The 23,442-nt window shown below is 43.7% G+C and overlaps 1 protein-coding gene across 9 annotated transcripts in view; it reads left to right on the forward strand.

Moving 5' to 3' along the window:
- Positions 1-23,442, forward strand: part of fam49bb (family with sequence similarity 49 member Bb) — a 229,742-nt gene that overhangs the window by 71,469 nt on the left and 134,831 nt on the right. For 4 of the 9 annotated variants that reach the window (XM_038810159.1, XM_038810154.1, XM_038810161.1 and 1 more), the window contains exon 1: positions 9,678-9,841. The exons of the other annotated variants lie outside the window; for them this stretch is intronic. The gene's annotated coding sequence lies outside the window, so the exon portion shown is untranslated. Of the gene's footprint in view, positions 1-9,677; positions 9,842-23,442 lie in introns of those variants that run through there. 9 annotated transcript variants of the gene reach the window in all.

Here is a 23,442-nt window from a genome sequence, read left to right on the forward strand (position 1 = left end):
CCTCTTAATTGATGTTCATTCCAAACGGCTGGAGTTCCATAAGATGGGGGCAACCACCTTCAAGGCAACGACTTGAGAAGCTGCATTTGTCGTTTTGCGTCCATGACATACCGTGTTAGTCACGGCCAATGGCAGACCTTTTACAAGCCCCCATACCATCTGGCTTTGAATGGGCTAGTGAAAAGGGAGGCCCAGAAATTCATATGTGGGTTACGAAAACAGTGTTTGTGGTCAGTAAACACTAGGCTTACCCGGTTCCTGTTTTGCTACAGAACGTTGTGACTGGGGTGGCCCCAGCTGAGATGCTAATGGGACGCAGACTTCGGACCCACCTTAGCATGGTGTTCTCAGACATCGGCGAGAAGGTACACCACAACCAGGATCTGTAAGGGCATTGCCCCGTTGACGCGACCGCCCAGCCCTTTTGCACCAGGTGCAGACGGCACCCAGTGGCTCTCCGGGACTGTAATCCACCAGACAGGCCTAGTTTCCTACAAGTACATGTCCAGGGTTGGGTTATGCGAAAGCACTTGAATCACAGTAGGTGCAGGTGACTAATTCTTCGTAAAATCCCTTGTGAACGAAAAGTTCTTTGCTCAGCTGAGTCTGATGCCTGAGCGGGCCAGATCTGAACTCCAAGGGGGTCAAGACACTAACATGAGAGAGGTTGATGATACAGATTCAGAGATGGAGACCCAACCATCGATGATCTCCATTGCCACAGTCATCGGAGGATTCTTTGGACTTTGGGGGGGGGGGGGGGGGGGGGTGGGTGTGTGGGGGGTGCTATATCCCGCATGGGACTTGCAAAATAGTAATGATGAAACTCCCCATGAGCCTCACCGAATACGAGCTTCCCCCGTTCAGGGGCGGGGAACCCTTAACCATTCTGTATAAAGTCAGCCAGTTTGGGTACTGACAGAGGGGAGAGACCCGGCTGGATGCTGTGTGAATAATAGTTATTGTAATAAAACGTTATTTCTCTCTACACCTCGGTGTGGACTCTTTCGACGTTCACACAAGATTTTAAAAAGAAATAAGAGAATTTTTAATTTGCATTGTTGCTGGGCCAAGAGCCAGAATAGGTTGATGAGCACAGTGGTGATGGGTGACTGGGACTCAATGTGGTTCATAAAATAGGGACAACTTAATAAAGTACAAATGTTAATTCTTGAAAAAAGTTTAATGAAGAAATGTGAAAATTTTATCTGAAAGATGCAGTTAATAGATTTTTTTATTTTGTAAGTTTATAATGTATTTACTTCTAATTTTACTTTTATTAGTAATATTTTGTGCTCATAATAGATGCTCTTAGTTGTATTTGGAACCAATATAATAGTCATGACAGTAATTGGGCAAGTCAATTGAATAAGTGGCCCAAAATTTAGTTGACAAAACCACATTAATCCTCAAGAGATTGTCTGCTCTGGTATCTTTGTCCTTTTAACATTTAAATCTGATTGGCTGGTGCAGTTCAGGCCGGTACTGTAAGAAATACATTGATATTCAAAGTAATACATATTTCAATTAACATGTTTTATTTTTCTACTTTTTACTGAATGTTTAGCTTTTAATAAATATGTAGTATTTATGTTGCCCAGACATTGAGAGGTATTCATTAACTCAAAAGTGACCTGTGACTTGCCCTTGATTTGGATTCACTTTGCCTGTGAGAAGTTTGAAGTGCTGTTAATTCATTTTGTTGTCTGTAATGTAAGTATTTCAAACGGTATATTTAACTTTAGCTTTTTGAAATAACTTGTATATGTTCGTCTGCTACTTTTCTAGCTAGTTATTGTCAAAGGGGCAATCTAGTTAATGCAGCCTGAAATAGAGAAGTTGCAAATGCTAGTGTAAATGAGGCTGCAGACTCCCGATACTGCAGAGCCCTTCCTGTTCCTCTCTTTCAGCTATGACTATTTCCCTGTTTTTAAGAAAATGTTTCCTTTTTTATGCAGTATAGTTCCTTTTTCTTCATTAAATGTTATATATGCTGAGAATGCTATGCGAGCATCATGAAAATAACTAAATATATTTTAGATGGTCATGGTAATTCTATCTGTAAACAGCCTATACAATATTGAGTAGTTTTGCTAGCTTGATTTGAAGTTTGAGGGCCAAAATCTAAGCCTTGGGTTTGCTGTTTATTTTTTAAATTTAATGTACCCAATTCATTTTTTTCCCCAATTAAGGGGCAATTTAGCGTGGCCAATCCATATACACTGCACAACTTTGGATGTGTGGGGGGGGGGGGGGGGGAAAGACCCGTGCAGACATGGGGAGAATGTGCAAACTCCACAAGGGTTCTTGGCGCCGTGAGGCACACTGGTTAGCTGTTTTTTTTTAAGCTAACTTTTAAATTGCAGAATTAATCTCCACTTGGAAAGGCAAGGGCTTGCATGAGAGACTGATCAAGAAGGATTAATCAAGGATAGTCAGTAGGGCTTTGTCAAGGGGCGATCGTGTCTAACAAATTTGATTGAATATTTTGTGGAGGTGACTCGGTGTGTAGATGAAGGCAGTGCAGTTGTATAGTCTACAAGGACATCATTAAGGCTTTTGGCAAGGTTCCACATGAGAGACTGATCAAGAAGGTACAAGCCCATGGGATCCAGGGAAATTTGGCAAATTGGAACCAAAATTGGCTTAGTGGCAGGAGGCAGAGAGCGGTGGTGCAAGGTTGCTTATTTTGACTGGAAGCCCAAGTCTAGAGGTGTACTGCAGGGATTAATTCTGGTTAATGGGCAGGATTTGAGGAAAAATCTTTTCACCCAGAGGGTGTTGGGAATCTGGAACTCTCTGCCTGAAAGGTTGGTAAAGGCGGGAACCCTCACAACATTTAAGAAGCATTTTAAAGTAAATTTAAAAGCACTTTAAAAGCCGTAGCATTCAAGGCTACGGACCAAGTGCTGAAAAATGGGATTAGAATAGATAGGTGCTTGATGGCCGGCACAGAGACGATGGACTGAAGGGCCTCTTTCTGTACTATCAAAATCTGACTCTAAATTATTAGCACTGTATTTGCGTTTCAGCATCTGTGATCCAGCTGTTGGATGTCTTCAAATCTGAATTGACTGCTCTCCCCTGGCTCCATTATTATTTATCTTATCTTAGGCAATCACCCGTGGAGGCTTCTATTCCCGATCCTGCATCTATCCTTGGCCTCTCCTAATTCTCATCCACATGCTGCTCTTTGGTGATCGCATCTGAAAACATTGCACAAGTTTCCACATGCATGCTGATGTCACTCAACTCTACCTCACCACCATTTATCTTGATTCCTCCATTGTTTCTAAATTGGGACATCCCCCCATCCCCCTATGAACTCCATTCATTAACTCCTGACTTATCCCTCTCTCTGGCAATGTCTGAGGCTGAATCACATTGCGTGCAATCTTGGTGTCATGTTTGATTCTGGAATGAGCTTTCAAACACTTATCTGCACCATTACTAACACAATCTAATTACACCTCTGTGATATCATCCATCTCTGCCTCTGTCTCATTCACCTTCTGCTGAAATTGTTATCTTGCCATGATTACCTCTAGACTTGACTATTCCAATGCACTCCTGATCAGCCTCCACATTCTACTCTTCATAAACGTTAAGTCATTTAAAACTCTACTGCCCGTTTCCTTCCTCATACTAAGTCCCTTCAATCCATCATTCCTGTGCTTGCTGACCTACTTTGGATCCTGGTTAGGCAAAGCAGTGATTTAAAAGGTGCTCATACTTGTTTTCAGTTCCCTCCATGGCTTTGTCACTCCCAATCTCTGTAATCTCTACTAGCCCCATAACCCTCAGATATCTGTATTCCTCCAATTCTAGCCTCCTAAACATCCCCAATTTTAATTGCTCCACCATTGGAGATTGCTTTCAGTTGTCACGACTTGAAGCTGTGAAATACCCTCTCTACATCTTTCCCCTCTATACCATGCTTTCCTCCGAAAACACCTTATAACTTACCTCTTTGACCAAGCTTTCGGTCATCTGTTCAAATATCTCCTTATGTAGCTCATTGTCACGTTGTGCTTTATAATGCTCCTGGGAAGCAGCATGAGATATTTAATTATGTTCAAGGTTATACGTTGTTATCATCTGAAATTCTACTTATTTTCACAAACTTCAATAGTTGCACAGGCTAATTTGGGAACAACATGAATATCAGAAAACAATGGCTGAAGTCATCAATTCAGTGTTAGAATATATGAATGATATTGAGTGTACATGATCAGGGAGAGTAAATCCACAATGTCCTTGAATTACTCAACCAGATATCATGTGCCTTTTTTGTTGCTGATTTTACTTTTCCTGTGCAAATCCGAGGGTACTAAACCACGATACAGAACGAGGTTAATAATTCTTTGGTTAATAAATACATGATTTTTGGCTCAACCTTTGCATCTCTTTTGGCTGCTCACTTCTCTGTTTTTTCTGGTTGTAAATAGTTGCAAATGACCTGGTTTCTTTTGGAACTGACATGGAGCTATTCCAATTTTATGGTGTAAATTTCTCTACTTTTGGGCTTCGCAGATCCACAACAGTGGTTTGTAATCATAATGTATCCTTAATTTACTTAAAATGGAGGCTTAATCAATACTGTAAAAAGCTGAGCATTGCTACACATGGTGGGTGATAAAATTCAACTTTAGTGCAGATTCAATGATATCAGATTGGAGACCCTTTTATATACCCAGCCATATTAAAGCCGATGGAAAGGACTGGATGAATGGGTGGCCAATCTATCTTTTCTGTGTCCCTGGTGAAGTGCCATTTTACTTTCACATTTATTGGTTTTTATCCTTGCATAGTATTTGCTCATAATGCATGGCATACGGGAAGTAAAAGGGTAAACCCCGAGAATGAGTAAGAAATTGGGTGAAATGCAGGACACCAGGAACATTCAGTCGAGGAGTTATGATAGGATTGGGGGCAATACAGCATGCGGTGCTTGATATTATCATTATATTTAGAACATAATTGTTTCAAACTTTAAAAATATTCCTTGAATTCAGATATTTGTGCAAATTGGCAAACTTATGGTTGATACCAAACTAGATGGAACAGCTCAGATATTATGGCATGAGTTACCACAATGGGTAAGTGGCAGATGAAAGTTAAGGTGGACAATTGCACGTAGAAGTGAAGGAAAATAAATAGTACATATGTGTTGAAGTAGCTAAAGTTGAAGCCAAGAAAGAGTAGGTAGTCTCAATAGACTTGGGACGGGATTCTCCGGCCACGTTCGCCCGGCGACTGGAGAATCTCGTCCGAGGTCAATGGATTTTTCCATTCTATGCGGCTCGCCCATGGCATTCTTGTGGCAGGCAGGGTGGGAGAATCCATCCCTTGGTGTTTGACATATGCTATGAAAGCAGAATAGCAATGGCAGATGCTAATAGAATGCTGAACTGTACAGGCAAAACAGTTGACTAGAGGCTGGGGAAAGTAATTACCAAACTGCATTGGGCTCTGGTGCCTGAGTTACTTGAGTAACGTGTCTAATTCTGGAACAAGGGAGAGATTTGGACTGTATATTCACGGATTGATTCCTATTATCGGGAATCTTGAATTATGAGAAAAGACTGAAATAAAGGCTTTTCAACCAGGAAAGGCAGTGATCTTCAAAGTGTTCAAGACAATTAAAGGGATAGAAAAGTTTTAGATTTCTTTAAGCTAAATTGTAATAGTTGGACATGAGGACAAGGATTTAAATTTGTGAAAAAATAAATTGGGATTTATGCCAGGAAACTGTTCTTTACAGAGTATTGAACACATGGATTAGACTTCCATGAAGAATAGAAGCAAAAACCTTGGAATCTTTTTAGAAGAATTTGGAGGCTGAAATGGATGGATGACCTAAGAAAAGCAAAAAAGTCTTCTTCATCTATAACGATTTTGAGCTCTTTTATTGGATCTTTTAATGCCTTGTGCTATGATAGCATGATGGAGCATTTACCCTGGAGAAGTCTGTAGACTATTCATATATTCTATCCTTGGAGGTTGTTGTTTGTTATTTTTCTTCCCATACATAGTGGTCTGTTTCTATTGCTAGCCTGTTGTCAGAGGCTTTTGGCTTGAGGGGCACCAGTACACATCAAGCATGGCTGACCAAGAATCTCCTCTGCTCTCATCACCTGCCTTCAGCATGTGTTGGAAGGATTTTGCGGGTTGTTTGGCCCCGTTATGAATGCACCCTCCCCAGCTGCAATATTGAATTCCCCAACAATATCGTTCTTAATATCGTATTTTCTTCTCTCCCCCGCCTCGGCTACTTTCCCCTGATTCTTGGCTACCTGGCTATTCTTCTGCTTGTTCGTTGGTCACAAACAGGTCCTGGAACAATTGGGTGAATGGCTCCCACGTTCTGTGGAAGCCGTCTGACCCTCGGATGGCGAATTTGATTTTCTCCATTTGGAGAGATTCTGAGAGTCGGACAGCCAGTCTGCAGCTTTGGGTGGTGCTGCTGACCGCCAGCCGAACAGGATTCTACGGCGGGCGATCAGGGAGGCAAAGGCAAGTGCGTCTGATCCTCCTCCCCAGGAATAGATCTGGCTGGTCTGATACCCCGAAGACTGCCACTTTCAGGCATGGCTCCACCCTCATCCCCACCACTTTGGACATTGCCTCGAAGAAGGCTATCCAGTACCCCGCAAGTTTGGGGCAAGACCAGGACATGTGGGTGTGGTTGGCCGGGCCTCCTTGGCACCATTCACATCTATCCTCCACCTCCGGGAAGAACCTTCTCATACGAGTTCTTGTTATGTACCACTTTTAGTTGCGTCAGGCTGAGCCTTGCGCACGTGAAGGGTGGAGTTGACCCTACGCAGTGCTTCGCTCCAGAGGCCCCATCCTATTTCAATCCCCAGGTCCTCCTCCCATTTCTTTCATGTCTCGTCCAGTACAGTGTTGGCCCTTTCTACTAGTCGATCATACATGTCGCTACAGTTTCCTTTAGGATGCTTGCGTCCTGTCGTGGCGATTGTGGATACGTCCTTGTCTCCTTTTGTAGGAAGTTTTTGAGTTGCAGGTACCTTCGCTCATTCCCCCGGCAAGCTGGAATTTCTCTGTCAGTTCGACCATTGTTGCGATCCTGCCGTCTGTGTATAGGTCCCTGACTGTCAGTGTCCCTCCGTCCTGTCCCCACTTTTTAACGGTGGCATCAGTCAGTGCTGGTGTGAACCTATGATTGTTGCAGATGGGAGCTTTGACCAATATTTTGGTCAGGCCAAATTGCTGCCGTAGTTGGTTCCAGGACTGGAGGGTGGCTATCACCACCGGGCTGCTGGAGTGTTTTTTGGGTGGGGATGGGAGTGCCACCGTGGTGAGGGCAGGAGGGAGGTCCCCTTGCAGGAGACCTCTTCTGCGCGCACCAAATCGGCTTCTGGCTCCTTGATCCATCCCCTTATTCGCTCGGCCGTCGCCGCCCAGTGGTAGAATTGTAGGCTTGGGAGGGCTAGCCCCCTCCCTGGATTTTGTTTTTTGTAGGACCTTCTTTGGAATCCTAGCATTCTTCCCCCTCCATACGAACGCCATGATTAGTTTGTCTAGTGCTTTGAAAAATGCCTTGGGGATGTAGATCGGGGTGGATCTAAGTAGGAAGAGGTACCTGGGCAGCACGTTCATTTTGATCGTCTGGACTCTCCCCGCGAGGGAGAGTGGGAGTGTGCTCCATCTTTGCAGGTCCTTTTTTACTTCCTCTGTCAGACTGGTGAGGTTCCATTTGTGGATCTCTTTCCAGTCATGGGCTGTTTGGATCCCCAGGTAGCTGAATTTTTGTCGGGCTTGTTTAAACGGCAGTCCCGTTAGTGCTGCCCCCCTCCTTGAGGGTGTACCGGGAAGATCTTGCTTTTGCTCATGTCGAGTTTGTAGCCCGAGAAAGCGCCAAACTCTTTCAGGAGCGTGATGATTCCGTCCATGCTGCTTTGTGGGTCGGAAATGTAGAGGAGCAGGCCATCTGCATGGAGTGAGACTCAGTGCTCTCTGCTGCCCCTTTTGATCCTCCTCCAGCTTTTTGCTGCTCTGAGAGCAATTGCTAATGGTTCGACCGCTAGAGCGAACAGCAGCGGGGACAGTGGGCATCCTTGTCTGGTGCCCCTGTGCAGTTGGAAGTATCGGGAGTTGGTGTTGTTGGTCCGTACGCTCGCCATGGGAGCGTTTTATCGGAGTTTTACCCGGGAGGTGAACCCTGTTCCAAGCCCAAACCGCTCCAGTACCTCTGTGAGGTATTTCCATTCAACCCTGTCAAAGGCCTTTTCTGCGTCTAGGGAGACGATCACCTCTGGTGTTCTCTCCCCGGATGGGGTCATTATTGGGTCATTATCACGTTTAGCAGGCGCCTGATGTTCGAGGTTAGCTGCCTACCTTTGACAAAACCCGTCTGGTCCTCTGCGACCACTTCTGGTACGCAGTCTTCTTGCCTTTTGGCTAGGATTTTGGCATCTGCGTTCAGCAGTGAGATGGGTCTGTATGACCCACATTCCGTTGGGTCTTTACCTTTCTTAGGTATCAGCAAGATTGAGGCCTGTGCTAGCGTAGGTGGCAATGTGCCCCTCGCTAGCGAGTCTGTGAACATCTCCCACAGGTGCGGGGCCTGTGCTGTTGCAAATATTGCGTCGAAGTCCGCCGGCAACCCGTCTGGTCCCGCCACCTTCCCACCTGCATGGAGCTAATGCTGCACATGACAACTTTGACCTTGCTAACAGCATTAAGAAAACCAAAATAATGTACCAGCCTGCTTCAGGAAAGTCCGAGCTTGAGCCCATGGTTTCAATCCATAACCAGAACCTGCAGTGAATGAGCTCACTGATCTTGACAACATACTATCTCAAGGAGCCGAGCAAGAATTGCCAAAGCAAATGTAGCTTCAATAAACTTTGAATATCAGTCTGAGAATGAAGAGGAGTAAGTCTGACTACCAAACTAAAAGTCTATAGAGTAATGGCTGGCCTTTACTCAATATTCCCTCTCAGGATATTGCTACGGTTGGTAGCTTTTATATGTGGACGATTGAACCATTATTTCGCCAATGCCTTGACAACCTGCATTGCAATATATCCTGTCATGCTACTGACTCATTCAAATTGTTATTCTGGAATTTAAATTCCAATAAGTTGATTAAGTTGTGGTTTCCCTGAAATGAGTCAACTACCAGTCCTCAGATGGCAGATTGTTGATTGGTTACAATAGCTTTCCTCAGTTTCTACTATAACTCAACAGTGTACAACATTTATTCTAGTTACACATACAGTAACAAAATACAGAATCATAGAATTGTTATGGTGCAGAAGGAGGTTTTTTGGCCCGTGTGTCTGCGCTCGCTCTCCGAATGTGCAACTCCCCGGGTATCATTTCCCTGGCTTCTCTCTGTAACCCTGCACATTCTCCCGTTTCAGTATTTGTTGTACTCTGTACCTCCTATCTAATTTGGCATAGTTGGAAGCTATAGATATTTTTCATTGGCGAGTGTGACACAGTTTGAACATGAAGACACGTCAGTTCAAATACCTGTAATTGAAAGGAAAATTTCCCTTAACAAAGGCAAGCTGTGGGTTTAACCAGTTTTTTAAAGCACTATATGTGCTAAAATAGACGTGCTGCATTTTCTATTGGGTTTTTCTTGCTTCCTCTTCTGACACTGTAAGCTTCCTTTTTTGTGTGAGACCGGCTTGTAGTGAGGTCACTTTTACAGAAATTAGGAAGTTGAAGACAGTTGCAAAGCAACATCCAGCTCACATTAGTAGCAGAAAGTTAACAGAGCTGCGTCTTTATGATTTGTGTCAAAAGAACTGATAATTTAAAAGTTTTTGTCAGTACTGAATATCTACTGCAGCCTCAGAAGGTCAGTATTATGAAATTTAGACTGTTTTATTGAGATTGAAAATTGTGATTTTGCTATTACCAACATTATATTTATTTAAAATCATTTAGTCAGTTCTGGTTGTTTAGAGTTTGTTGATGTCTTGGTCCTTCTGGTTAATGCTGCTTTAATTATACTGTAACACTTTGGGGATGGTTAATGACATTTCTATCAAAAATATCACAGAAAAGATGGTCAGATGTAATGAATCAAAACTGATCTATTGTGCTATTTTAAGATTCTGCTGCTCTTTAACTGCATTTGACTTGTTATATGTATCACTAAAAGGCATTTACCGCTGTCTTGCTTGTACCACCATGTATCTGAATAAACCAGTTCTCTCAATATAGAAATATTTCTTCAAATGTTTAGCAAACTTTGTAATCTAAATGACTTCCTCTTAGTGGACTGTAGGTTATTTGCAGAAAATGACTTGATGAGAATCATCTTTTTCTCTCCCTGTAAATAATAATGTGAGAAATATAATTGGTGATGTAATTAAAAGTCTGACCAAACTTGTCTCGTGGTAAAATATCACTGATAGAAAGATATATCCAATATAGGTAAATGCAAGTGTCGGGAATTACTGAAGTCCATAGCATGGTTTTGTTCAAAATTGAATCAGTTTACACACTGATGTAAAAATTGAGTGCAATTACGTTTGATTGATTGATTGATTGATTGATTTATGCTAAGTGCACAAGAAATAAATTTGGAGGGATGGTAAGTTTGGGCAAAGAGTTAGATTTTAAGAAGGCAGTTAAAAGATATCAGGGAGGTGAAAGCATGGAGAAACTTAGGAAGTGGTGGAGAGACTTAGGATGTGAGTTCTAGTGCAGTGGACCAAGCTTAAGGCATGGCTTTCAGTAATGGCCTACCCTAAGGGCAATTAGGAATGGGCAACAAATGCCCACCTGGCACATCACATGAACATTTTAAAAGTGGAACAAAGAGAGGATGAATGCCAAAGAAAATGGGCCAATATATTTCAAGATTGGGTGCATTATATAACTGGAAGAGATTAAAGAGATTGGGAGGGGCAAAGACTGGGAGGAATTTAAACTTAAGGTAGATTTTAATTTTTAGACTTTGGGACTTCAACCTGTGAGCCAATGTAGGTTAGATATGATGGGTTGGCAGGACTTAGTACTGGATAGGATTGGGGTTGGCAGGACTTGGTACTGGATAGGATTGGCACAAAAGAGTTTTGGATGAGTTGAAATTTATGGAGTAATGGAAGCTGCCTGGAAAGTATTAGAATAGTCAATTCTAGAGGTGACACAGGTGTACCGTGGATTTTGGCAGGTGGCGGGCTAAGGCAGAAGTGGGAGGCGGGAGTGTTGTGGACATTCGGCTCGATGTCAAATAGGATGCTGAAGTTGCCACGTTTAGTTGAGTCTGAGCAAGATTGAAGAGGGGGATGGAACAGATAACAAAGAATAATGGAAATATCCCCATGTATTGTGAGAGATACAATGAGCAGCAAAGTAGTAAGAGCTGCAAGAAGGGAATACCAACGAGGGATATGGAGGTTAACATGAAAGGGGAGAAATTTGATAACGAAGCGATGCTCATGTAGCCCAGGGCATTGCCTACCAGGGAATTGAGGCAAATCTGTACAGCAAAGCTAGAAGCGGCACCAGGTGAATGAATGTCACCCCTAAGTGCTTTTACCATGATATCACAAGAAAGATATTTACATGGACCAAATATACTCAGCCCAAATCAGTTGTTACTGTCTCAGTATGGTGTAAATACTTGGCATGCCAGCTCGGGTGAGCACCTCAGTGTCTGGTATTTTGTTCTGCCACCTGATCTTCAGAAGCTTGTAAAAGCAGTAGAAGTGAATGTGGTTGAGCATCTTGGAACAGTGTAACAGGACTATACCACGTCTAGTATGCATAGAGCAGAGTGGGCAGCACTGTTACTCTATAGACTTTTAGTTTGGTAGTCAGACTTACTCCTCTTCATTCTCAGACTGATATTCAAAGTCTACTGAAGCTACGTTTATTTTGGAAATTCTTGCTCGACTGCTCGAGAGAGAGTGTGTTGTCAAGATCAGTGAGCTTATCCATTGCATGCTCTGGCTATGGATCAAAACCTTGGGCTCAAGCTCGGACTTTCCTGAAGCAGCTGGTACATTATTTCTGTTTTCTTCATGCTGTTTGAAAGGTCAAAATTGTCATGTGCATTGGCGAATAGGTCCGTGCTACATTGCATGCCCAGCTCTGAACCGGCAAACAGGAAATCGTTAATAGTGTCTTTTGAGACCTTGCCCTTTACGTGGCGTCGTCTCAGATTTAAAAAATTTGTATTATTTATTTGCGAGACAGAACATGGACAGTGGTATGAAGAGTATGGTGAGACAATATAAAATAAGGGGTTCAATTCTTAAGGGCAGGCGCAGAGAGATCCAGGTGTGTATGTGTATTGAAGGTAGCAGGACAGATGGATAGAACTGTTAATAAGGTTATCATATTCTGAAATTTATTAAAAGGGACATAGAGTACAAGAGGAAGGAAGTTATGCTGAATGTATACAAGATGTCAGCTGGAATATTGTGTACACTTCTGTGCGCCACATATGGGAAGGGTGTGAACACATTGGACAGATTGCAGAAGAGGTTGCAAGAATAGTTCCAGGGATGAGAAACTTCAATTATTAGGATGGATTGGAGAGATTTTATAGAGATGCTCAAAATCATGAAGAGGTTGGATGGGGAGTAGATGGGGAGAAACTTCCCGCTCGTAAAATGGTCAAGAACGAGAGGGCATAGATTTAAAATGATTTGCTAAAGAAGCAATTGTGATGTGAGAAAAAGGGGGGGGGGGGAGAGAGAGAGAGAATCGCTGGGGCCGCCAGAGGGGAGTAAAAAATTGTCGGGAGGCTCTCCCACAATTCCCCCACGCCATGTGGGGAGCGGAGAATTGCGCCCATTATACTTGAGCTGGAAGAAATTGGAACAAAAGTGTTAACAATCTTAAAAACAAGAGGTTAATGACTAGGTGCGGGAGAGGGGGATGGGGATGTTTTGCACTGAGACAAAAGTGTATGGGATATAAAAAAGAGCATGTTCTGGGAATATCGGTTCAAATTTCACCAAAGCAGCTGGAATCTGGAATTGAAAAATTGTTCCTGGCCTCGGTGACCATTAAATTGTCCTAAAAATCCATCTGGTTCACTAATGCCCTCCAGGGGACAAATCTGCTGTCCTTGCCTCATCAGCTTTACATTCGACTCCAGCCTTACAGAATGCGGTTGACTCTTTACTACTCTCTGAAATGGTTCAGCAAGCCATTCAGTTCAAGGGAAATTAGGGATGGGCAACAAATACTGGCCTTGCCAGTGATGCTCACACCCCTTGAAAGAATACTTTTTTAAAAAATGCAAAGTGGTAGAAGCTATGCTGCAGCTGTAGAAAACTCTAGTTAGACTTCAGATGGAGTACTGCATTCCGTTCTGGGCACCACAACTCAGAAAATGTGGTACTGTATTGACCTTTGATTGGGTGCAGTACAGATTCACCAGAATTATATCTGCACCAACTATAAAATTTGTAGTTTGGGGGAATTGTGCTGTCCCCAGATAGATTGTCATGCTTGCAACTGTGACCATGCTGCAAAAGGAATTAATTGGATGTGAAGGTTGCTCAGCGCCCTATGTTACAATAAAATTGTAACGTTTTGATACTGTGTTTTTAAAGATACAACTGAGGGGGTCATGTGACTTGTTCTGAAGTCTGCTTGACAACAAGCCTGGGCCAGTTGAAGATAAAAGGGATATCCAAATTGTGTCACTGGAGTGATGATATATGGTGTTCATGGTTGGAGACAAAGACAACAGTCTGAGTTCATAATGGGTAGACTCTAGTAGAGTGCAGAGGAAGCCATCTTTGAGATCGGGTTACAATCTTCCTGACAAATCCATGAATATCAAAAGCGAACAGCAGTTTTTTGTGTTCAACAGAGAGCTTTGCGAGCCACCACAGTTAGATGTGCGATGAATAGGATCTCGAGGTGACGAGGTGCATCCCGCAACGTTCTAAGGTATTCCAGGCGATTCATCGTAGAATAGCCTGGGGGAGGAAGAATAATTGGAACAAGCTTTAACTCTTGATGGTGGATTTAGGAAACTGAGGAAGTACTTGGAAAAGGCCACTGAAAGTTACTACTTGCAAAACTGCGATGCAAGAACCCGTTAGAAGCTGTGAGCAACTATGGACTATTTGCTAAAAGGACTGTAATTCCATGGAGAATGCAATGTGCTACAAATATAAAAGTGCAAAGTTCCTCTCCAGTTAGAAGCTGCCTACGAAAGGAAAATAGTAGTCAATAATACTTTTAATCATTGGTAAAAGTTTTAAATGTGAAATCTGAAGTGCCATTCTTTCAGTTCGTAATTGGAAGTTTGAATCCTTGCAAGTTATAGGTCTCCATGGTGATTCTAGCATCTGTTTCTGCATTGAACACAATGGTGAACTTAAGTTGATGAGACTCATTGCAAGAAAAATAATAGTTTTATCAGTTTCAACTTAAAAAAAATCAGGCCATTATGTTAGATTGATGCATTGGAGATTATAAAATGATTGCAATGGAATATCATGAATCTGGGTATGCTAAAGTTGCAAGAATAATGTTCAAAATTTATCCAAGATCCTGATAAACATAGACAGATCTTAATGTGGGTAAATCACAATTTGAGTATTAAATCATGTCCTTAATTCAACGCTATCTGAATAGAATTCCAGGAGTCTTGATGAGCAGAGCCTGTCCCTTGTTGTTCTGCTTGGCTTTGTTGTTTGTTGTGTCTATCTTTATTACACCTGTGCTTTAATATACCTTTACAAGTGCTAACATTAGGTGATATACGAGAGGTACAAAAGATTTAATTATTTACAATGTAATTCAGTCAACTGATTTAGACTTTTGAGATGATTATTTGTAAAAGTTATGCCCATGACACATGAAAAGATTTTGCTTTAGCATAAATTACAGGATTTTTCATACTTACAAATTATAGGTTGGAATTTTGTGCCTGGGATACATTAACTGCCTTGGTTTCATGTAGTTTTGTTAAACTTTTAAAAGTGATTGAAATGTTTTCCCATCTTTTTTTATTTCTCCTTCACCCCAACCTCCCTTAAACATTTTGATCTAAAGTGAGAACCTGTAATGTGTAGTGAGGTGAGGGAAGAGAATTGGAATAGGAAATGTGTAGCAATGAGCAAAAAGTCCAGATTTGATTGAGGCTTACCAGAAATTCCTGCTGTGTAGGAGATGATTCATAATGGTCATGGAACGCTAAAAAATTTGCAATCCGGGATCCTTAAAAAGAAACTCTGCAATTTATTTTGTTCTGTACTCGTGAGAAAGGGGAAGAAGACCCTGCTTTCAAGCGGCACTTGTAATATGGTAGTTTTTTCTGAAGAACACTTTACATTTTTACTCTATGTTGTTACTGGGTCATTTGTGCAAATCGTAAAATGACAAATTTTGGCGTTCTGCATAACAGAATGTGCTGATGCACTGTGTCAGAATAAAACTTAACTGCAGACCATTTATTGAATGACTGTAACTTTATTTATACCTCCTCAACAGAGTGCAGTATAACAAAATGCCCAGTTATTACAATATATTACACTCCCTCCCACTTATAAAGTACCTGTAAACATTAAAATGTAACATGGTACATGTACATAATTTCCCAGATACAATATAATTAAACCAATATCAATAACACCTAAAATTTCATATGCTGGGTTGCAGATTTGTTGTTACTGTAATCACAACCAAAACATATGACCAGTATGGTTTTAACGAAAATATCATAATTTGACAAGAAGTAGTGAAAAGGACACCTTATTTCTTCCTTCCTAAGTATTTTCTATTAACCTATCTGACCCCTTTCCCTTTTTGTCTGGGTATCTCCTTCCATTTCCATCAGCTTGAATCTGCTCTCTGAAATCTATGATCAAACCTGAACTTTGACTACCAACTCCATTTAATAGTTGGGACTATGACATTGATTCATTGGTCTTGATCAAAGACCTTGACTCACTTGGCTCATTCGGTGTACTCTCTAATACTTCCAAACTTTTAAGTTTTTGACTTTCACTTTGGGCTGGAAATTTGGACTATGGGAGGTTTCCCATGCTCTTCCTTTCTTGGAGTTGCTCTTTCAAGCAAATGAAATACATGACACCTCTCTCTAATCTTTACTAGATATATGAATGTACCTAGTCTTTTTACAACATCCCCTTTCACGTGCTTCTCCTAGTCACCTCAATGGTTTTTCAACATTAGCTCCTGATCTACACTGAACTCTGTAAGTTTCATGCATGGTGTATCTTTACTTACCTTCACTTTGTCTTGCTTTTATTTTACTTTGCTATTGACATCAGTCTTAAGCAAACTAAACCCTATCCCAGGTGCATGTTTAAACCCTAACTCTTAAGGTGAGCACACTGATGTAGACTGTGAGCTATTCTGTAAGACCCCAGAAAATTGTACAGCCTCAATCAAAGAGAAGAGAAACATGAATATTACTTTCTAGCTTACCAGCCAGCAAATACTTCTGCAAAGGCCCCTTCACAATCTGCACACTTCTTTCTGCAGCATCATTTGATTCTGGGTGGTATGATGGTGCAAGAGTGTGTTTTGACTCCATTCTTGCTCAGAAATATTTTAAATGCTTGTGATGTAAACTGTGACCATTATCTGACACCAATACCTCCCAACCCATAAATTGCAAACCAATTTCTCAAAATTTTGAGTTTTTGCACTTTTGGTATTGACATTGACTGAACAATGATCTACTTGCTATAGCTATCGATCAAACGAGGTAAGCGGCAAGATGTTCTTGTGCTTGACCATGGAATGAACACAGCCTCGGTTGGATCTTTTCTCATTCTGAGACAAACTTCACAACTTTGACCAACTCTTCAATATCTCTATCCACCTTTGCGTACCAAAAATAGCTCCTTGATATTGCATTCAAATACATTACATGTGTGCGCTCTTGATGAATTTCTTTGAAAAATCTCTAAACCTTGGTGGAATAATGGCTTTTAAACTCTATAGGAGATAACCTTGATTTATACTCATTACATTTCTACATGTGAAACACTCCTACATTTCTCATTGTCACACTCTACGCCAGCCATTAATTTAAAAAATAAGATTCCAATTAAGGGACAATTTAGCATAGCCAACCTACCCTGCACACCTTTGGGGTGTGGGAGTGAGACACACGTAGACACGTGGGAAAATGTACAAACTCCGCACGGACATTGACCCGGGCCTGGGAAGCAGCAGTGCTAACCAATGTGCAACCGTGCTGTCCAGGCTAGCCATTTATTACATAATTTACCATTTGATTGGATACCATCCTTGCAAATTTCGTCATTAATTTCTCTTGTAGATTCAGGGAAATTTGGTTCTTTGTTACTACTTATCAATGGCAATTCATAGGAGTGTTAACAACTGCGCCACCGTGCCCACCCTACATTTCTGATTCTGACACTTGACTGCCTTGGTCTGAATCTTACTGTAATCTAGTTGAGTGCCCCTACTAGCTAATAATAATAATTATTATTATTATTGTCACAGTAGGCTTACATTAACACTGCAATGATTGAATGTGAAAATCCCCTGGTCGCCACACTCCTGGCGCCTGTTTGGGTACATTGAGGGAGAATTCAAAATGTTCAATTCACCTAACAAGCACGTCTTTCGGGACTTGTGGGAGGAAGCCGGAGCACCCGGAGGAAACCCACGTGCAGACTCCGCACAGACTGACCCAAGACGGGAATCGAACCTGGGACCCTGGTGCTGTGAAAGGACAGTGCTAACTACTATGCTACCGTGTCACTTGGGAAAAGGACTCCCTTGCAATTTGCAACAATCTCTGCTATTTCTGTGGCTGTAATGTCTTTGCAGGACTCCTTCCATTTCATCTTACTGACTTTGCTCAAAAGCTTGGCCTGGGTTTTATTGTTACTTAGCCTCCTACAAACATGTCTTAAGTTTGCACCATATCTGCAGCGATGAGGGAATTAATTTAACTCAAGAATGTAATCTATAATTGGCTCCCTTGGCCACTGCTTCCTTTTATGGTACGCAGCTATCAGTGCAATCTCATTCTTAGTAGTGTCATAATACGAGTTCAGAATCTAATTAATTTAGTCCATAGTACTGATGTCTGGTACGTGAGGACACCTGGCAGGACCCAGACTTTCTTTCCCAAGCCTTCACTGATCGTAACAGGGCTTTTGTAATTTATGAAAATTAAGCTGTCTGTGCAGAACCATTTATGGGTTAATTGCAAAGAACTCCAGTATGATGGGTTTTCTTGAAGTTAATCACAAAGAGGTTAGTTTAATTGTGATGAAATGAAATGAAAATCGCTTATTGTCACGAGTAGGCTTCATTGAAGTTATTGTCCGGGGAAGCTGGTACGGGAATCGAACCGTGCTGCTGGCCTGCTTGGTCTGCTGTAAAAGCCAGCGATTTAGCCTGGTGAGCTAAACCAGCAACCTACCCAGGTAAGGATAAAGATACTGAAAAAGATAAACATACATCCCAACCTTTATAACACGCGCACACACTCACAGAAATGCAAAATTACAAGTTATACAAAAGAGGAAGTTAACTTTTGGCCAAAGAGAAAAGGCAAAAACAAAAGAGTCCACTGTTTTGAGTTCTTTGCTTGTCTTCATGGATGAGACAGTTTTTGTTTCAGTGGATTTGAAATTCCAGTGGGGTTGAAGCTGATGTAGACTAATTTCTGAAGATCATTTAATTTAAACACTAATCGGTCTTTTCCAAAAGTTGATGAATTGCACTTGATGTTTCTTCTGATTGAAATTCTCTATCTCTTTGCTAGATTTCATGATGTAACAAAGATAGGGCTCTGTACATTACAGCAGGGAGAGAATTGGTGCTACTTGTCTATTTGTAGACTTTTTCAGCCTGCCCAAAAGCAACCAGGGTGTTGTAATAAAGGACATTTTAAAAATAGTGATTCGGGAACACACAACCTCCCTCTTAAAGACGAGTATTCCACAGAAGGTAACTGATTAGCTCAGGTCTGGATAGACCTTGACTATTGTGTTATGGCCCAGGTGATTAATATATTTCACTTTGCAGGCATCACTTCTGAATGGACCATTCTTCCATGTGAAGAACATCTCAATATCTTCTATAGAGCCATTGTACCAGTAGACCTTTGCTCTCTGCCTGAAAGGTAGTTTTGTAGAAATGCAAGTGGTGAGAGCCAGTTACAAGACTTTTAAGTAATCCTTGCCCTAACAGGTGTGTATTGCCATGGGCACAGTAAGAAGTCGAAGATTATTTTAATTAAACACATTTTATAAGCTCCTCTGAGTATTCAACAGGTTTGTACATCTAACCAAACCAGGAAGATAGTTGATCTTGGTCAGAGCAGTGGTAACGGGTGCTATTATTTTGGATAAAGCCAGTCTTGAACTTGAAAGGGAAAAGTGACCCAAGATACCAATCACCACCTGCTTCTCTGTTTGCAGTAGATTTGGACAGAATCAGTTTAGGCTGTGATGTGAACGAATAGCTTGTTGATATTTGTTTTTCCACTTTATGCATTATCAGAAAATTAAAAGGGGAAATCTTATTTAAATTGTGCTGCCCCTTCATTGTCTTCATTGTCTTCCAGCATCCATGTACATAGTCTGTTCTGCATACTTGAAATCCTTTTATTGTACAGTAATATAGGCCATTTTAATATAGATTGCATTATAGAACGTTATTAAAAGCCTGGGTTCAGGTGTGTGCATATGTCTGATGCAGTAACATTTAAAAAAATCCTGGTTTAACATAGAGGCAGGCGAGTTGTTGAGTGTGGATAGGAGGTACGCGGAGGCCCCGGAGGAGGGATTGCTGGGGGAACGGCATAGCTTGCAGGCCAAGTTTGATTTATTGACCACCAGAAAGGCGGAGACACAGTGGAGGAAGGCGCAGGGAGCGGTCTATGAGTATGGAGAGAAGGAGAGCAGGATGCTGGCGCACCAGCTGCGTAAGCGGGACACGGCTAGAGAGATTGGTGGAGTGAAGGATAGAGATGGGAATGTGGTGCGGCAGAGGTCAATGAGGTCTTTTGGGACTTCTATAGGGAACTGTACCGGTCGGAGCCGCCGGCGGTGGGAGGGGGAATGGAGAGTTTTTTGGACGGGCTCCGATTTCCAAGGGTGCAGGAGGAGCAGGTGGAGGGACTGGGGGCGCCGATCGAGTTGGAGGAGCTGGTCAGTGGGATTGGCCACATGCAGTCGGGGAAGGCGCCGGGACCGGATGGGTTCCCGGTTGAATTTTATAAGAAATATGCGGACCTGCTGGGCCCCCTGTCGGTCAGGACCTTCAACGAGGCATGGGAGGGGGTGTTCTGCCCCCGACGATGTCTCAGGCACTAATCTCCCTGATCCTGAAGCGTGATAAGGACCCCTTGCAGTGCGGTTCATACAGGCCGATTTCACTGCTGAATGTAGACGCCAAGTTGCTGGCGAAGATCTTGGCCACTAGAATAGAGGACTGTGTGCTGGGGGTGATACATGAAGATCAGACGGGTTTTGTGAAGGGGAGGCGGCTGAACACTAACTTGCGAAGGCTGCTAAATGTGATAATGATGCCGGCAGCAGAAGGAGAGGCGGAGATTGTGGTGGCATTGGATGCGGAGAAGGCCTTTGACAGGGTTGAGTGGGGGTACTTGTGGGAGGTGTTGGAGAGGTTCGGGTTTGGGGTGGGGTTCATTAAATGGGTGAGGTTGCTGTATGAGGCCCCGATGGCGAGTGTAGCGACAAATGGGACGAGGTCCGAGTACTTGAGGCTCCACTGTGGGATGAGGCAGGGGTGCCCCCTGTCCCCCTTGCTTTTTGCGCTGGCAATAGAGCCTCTTGCCATGGCTCTCAGGGAGTCGAGGAGGTGGAGGGGTTTGGTGCGAGGTGGGGAGGAGCACCGAGTGTCGCTGTATGCGGACGACTTGCTGTTGTATGTAGCAGACCCGGTGGGGGGAATGCCGGAGGTGATGGAGATTCTTGCTGAGTTTGGGAGTTTCTCGGGAAATAATTTGAACCTGGACAAGAGTGAGCTGTTTGTCGTACACCCGGGAGATGAGGAGGAGGGGATTGGTAGGCTCCCGCGAAAGAGGGCAGTGAGGAGTTTTAGGTACCTGGGGGTTCAGGTGGCTAGGAGCTGGGGGACTCTGCACAAACTCAATTTTACTAGGTTGGTGGAGCAGATGGAGGAGGAGTTTAAAAGGTGGGACATGCTGCCGCTGTCGTTGGCGGGTAGAGTACAGTCCGTTAAAATGACGGTGCTCCCGAGGTTTTTGTTTTTGTTTTTGTTTCAGTGCCTCCTCATTTTCGTTCCGAGGGCCTTTTTTAGGAGGGTGAACAGCAGCATTCTGGGATTTGTTTGGGCGCACGGGACTCCGAGGGTAAGGAGGGTCTTTTTGGAGCGGGGCAGGGATAGAGGGGGGCTGGCGCTGCCCAACCTCTCTGGGTACTATTGGGCGGCTAATGTCTCGATGGTACGCAAGTGGGTAATGGAGGGGAAGGGGGCAGCATGGAAAAGCATGGAGATGGCGTCCTGCGGAGGCACGAGCCTGAAGGCACTGGTAACGGCTCCGTTGCCGCTCCCTCCAACGAGGTACACCACGAGCCCGGTGGTGGCGGCCACCCTCAAAATTTGGGGGCAGTGGAGGTGACACGGGGGGGGGGGGGAAGTGGGGGGCTCGGTGGAGGCCCCGCTGCGGGGGAACCACCGGTTTGTCCCAGGGAACATGGATGGCGGGTTCCTGGGGTGGCACAGGGCGGGTATTAGGAAGTTGGGAGACCTGTTTATTGACGGGACGTTCGCGAGCCTTGGTGAACTGGAGGAGAAGTTTGAGCTCGCCCCGGGGAATATGTTGAGGTACCTTCAGGTCAAGGCGTTTGCTAGGCGACAGGTGGAGGGGTTCCCTTTGCTGCCCTCGCGGGGGGTAAGGGATAGAACATAGAACATTACAGCGCAGTACAGGCCTTTCGGCCCACGATGTTACGCTGACCTGTGAAACCCTTCTAAAGTCCCTCTACACTATTCCCTTACCGTCCATATGCCTATCCAATGACCATTTGAATGCGTTTAGTGTTGGCGAGTCCACTACTGTTGCAGGCAGGGCATTCCACGCCCTTACTACTCTCTGAGTAAAGAACCTACCTCTGACATCTGTCCTATATCTATCTCCCCTCAATTTAAAGCTATGTCCCCTCGTGCTGGACATCACCATCCGAGGAAAAAGGCTCTCTATGTCCACCCTATCTAATCCTCTGATCATCTTGTATGCCTCAATTAAGTCCCCTGTTAACCTTCTTCTCTCTAACGAAAACAGCCTCAAGTCCTTCAGCCTTTCCTCATATGATCTTCCCTCCATACCAGGCAACATTCTTGTAAATCTCTGTACCCTTTCCAATGCTTCCACATCCTTCCTATAATGTGGCGACCAGAACTGCACACAATACTCCAAATGCGGCCGCACCAGAGTTTTGTACAACTGCAACATGACCTCATGGCTCCGAAACTCAATTCCTCTACCAATCGGGGGTGTGGGTCGGGGATGGGAAGGTGTCTGACATCTACCAGGTAATGCAGGAGGTGGGGGAGGCGTCGGTAGAGGAGCTGAAGGCTAAGTGGGAGGTGGAACTGGGGGAGCAGATTGAGGAGGGGACATGGGCGGATGCCCTGGAGAGGGTGAACTCCTCCTTTTCATGTGCGAGGCTTAGCCTCATCCAGTTCAAGGTGCTGCACCGGGCCCACATGTCCGGATCTAGGATGAGTAGGTTCTTTGGGGGCGAAGACAGGTGCGTCAGGTATTCTGGGAGTCCAGCGAACAATGCCCATATGTTCTGGGCATGTCCGGCACTGGAGGAGTTCTGGAAGGGGGTGGCGGGGACGGTGTCGAGGGTGGTGGGATCCAGGGTCAAGCCAGGCTGGGGACTCGCGATATTTGGGGTTGGGGTGGAGCCGGGAGTGCAGGAGGCGAAAGAGGCCGATGTCTTGGTCTTTGCGTCCCTAGTAGCCCGGCGGAGGATCTTGCTGCAGTGGAAGGAAGCGAGACCTCCGAGTGTGGAGACCTGGATTAATAACATGGCGGGATTCATTAAGTTGGAGAGGATCAAGTTCGCCCTGAGGGGGTTGGTACAAGGGTTCTTTAGGAGGTGGCAGCCTTTCCTCGACTTTCTGGCTCAACGATAAGGTACTAGATCGGCAGCAGCAGCAACCCGGGGGGGGGGGGGGGAGGGGGAGAAAGGGGGGGGGGTTTAGGGGGATAGTGTTTAAGTTAATTTGCTTATTGTTAATTTATTTTGTTGTTTATTGGGGTTGGGGGGGGCTTGTTATATGTGGTGTTACGGGTGCCGGGGGGTGGTTATTATTATTATTGTTATTGCTATTATTGTTTTGTTGATGTATATTTTTCAAAAATTCCAATAAAAAATTATTTTAAAAAAACATAGAGGCAGGCTCTGTGTCTGTAAATGGTGCAATTAAGATGTCACAAAAGTGAGATCACCATTCATTCCA

This window comes from Scyliorhinus canicula, chromosome 10, assembly GCF_902713615.1.
Source record: "Scyliorhinus canicula chromosome 10, sScyCan1.1, whole genome shotgun sequence".
Taxonomy (NCBI): Eukaryota; Metazoa; Chordata; class Chondrichthyes; order Carcharhiniformes; family Scyliorhinidae; genus Scyliorhinus; species Scyliorhinus canicula.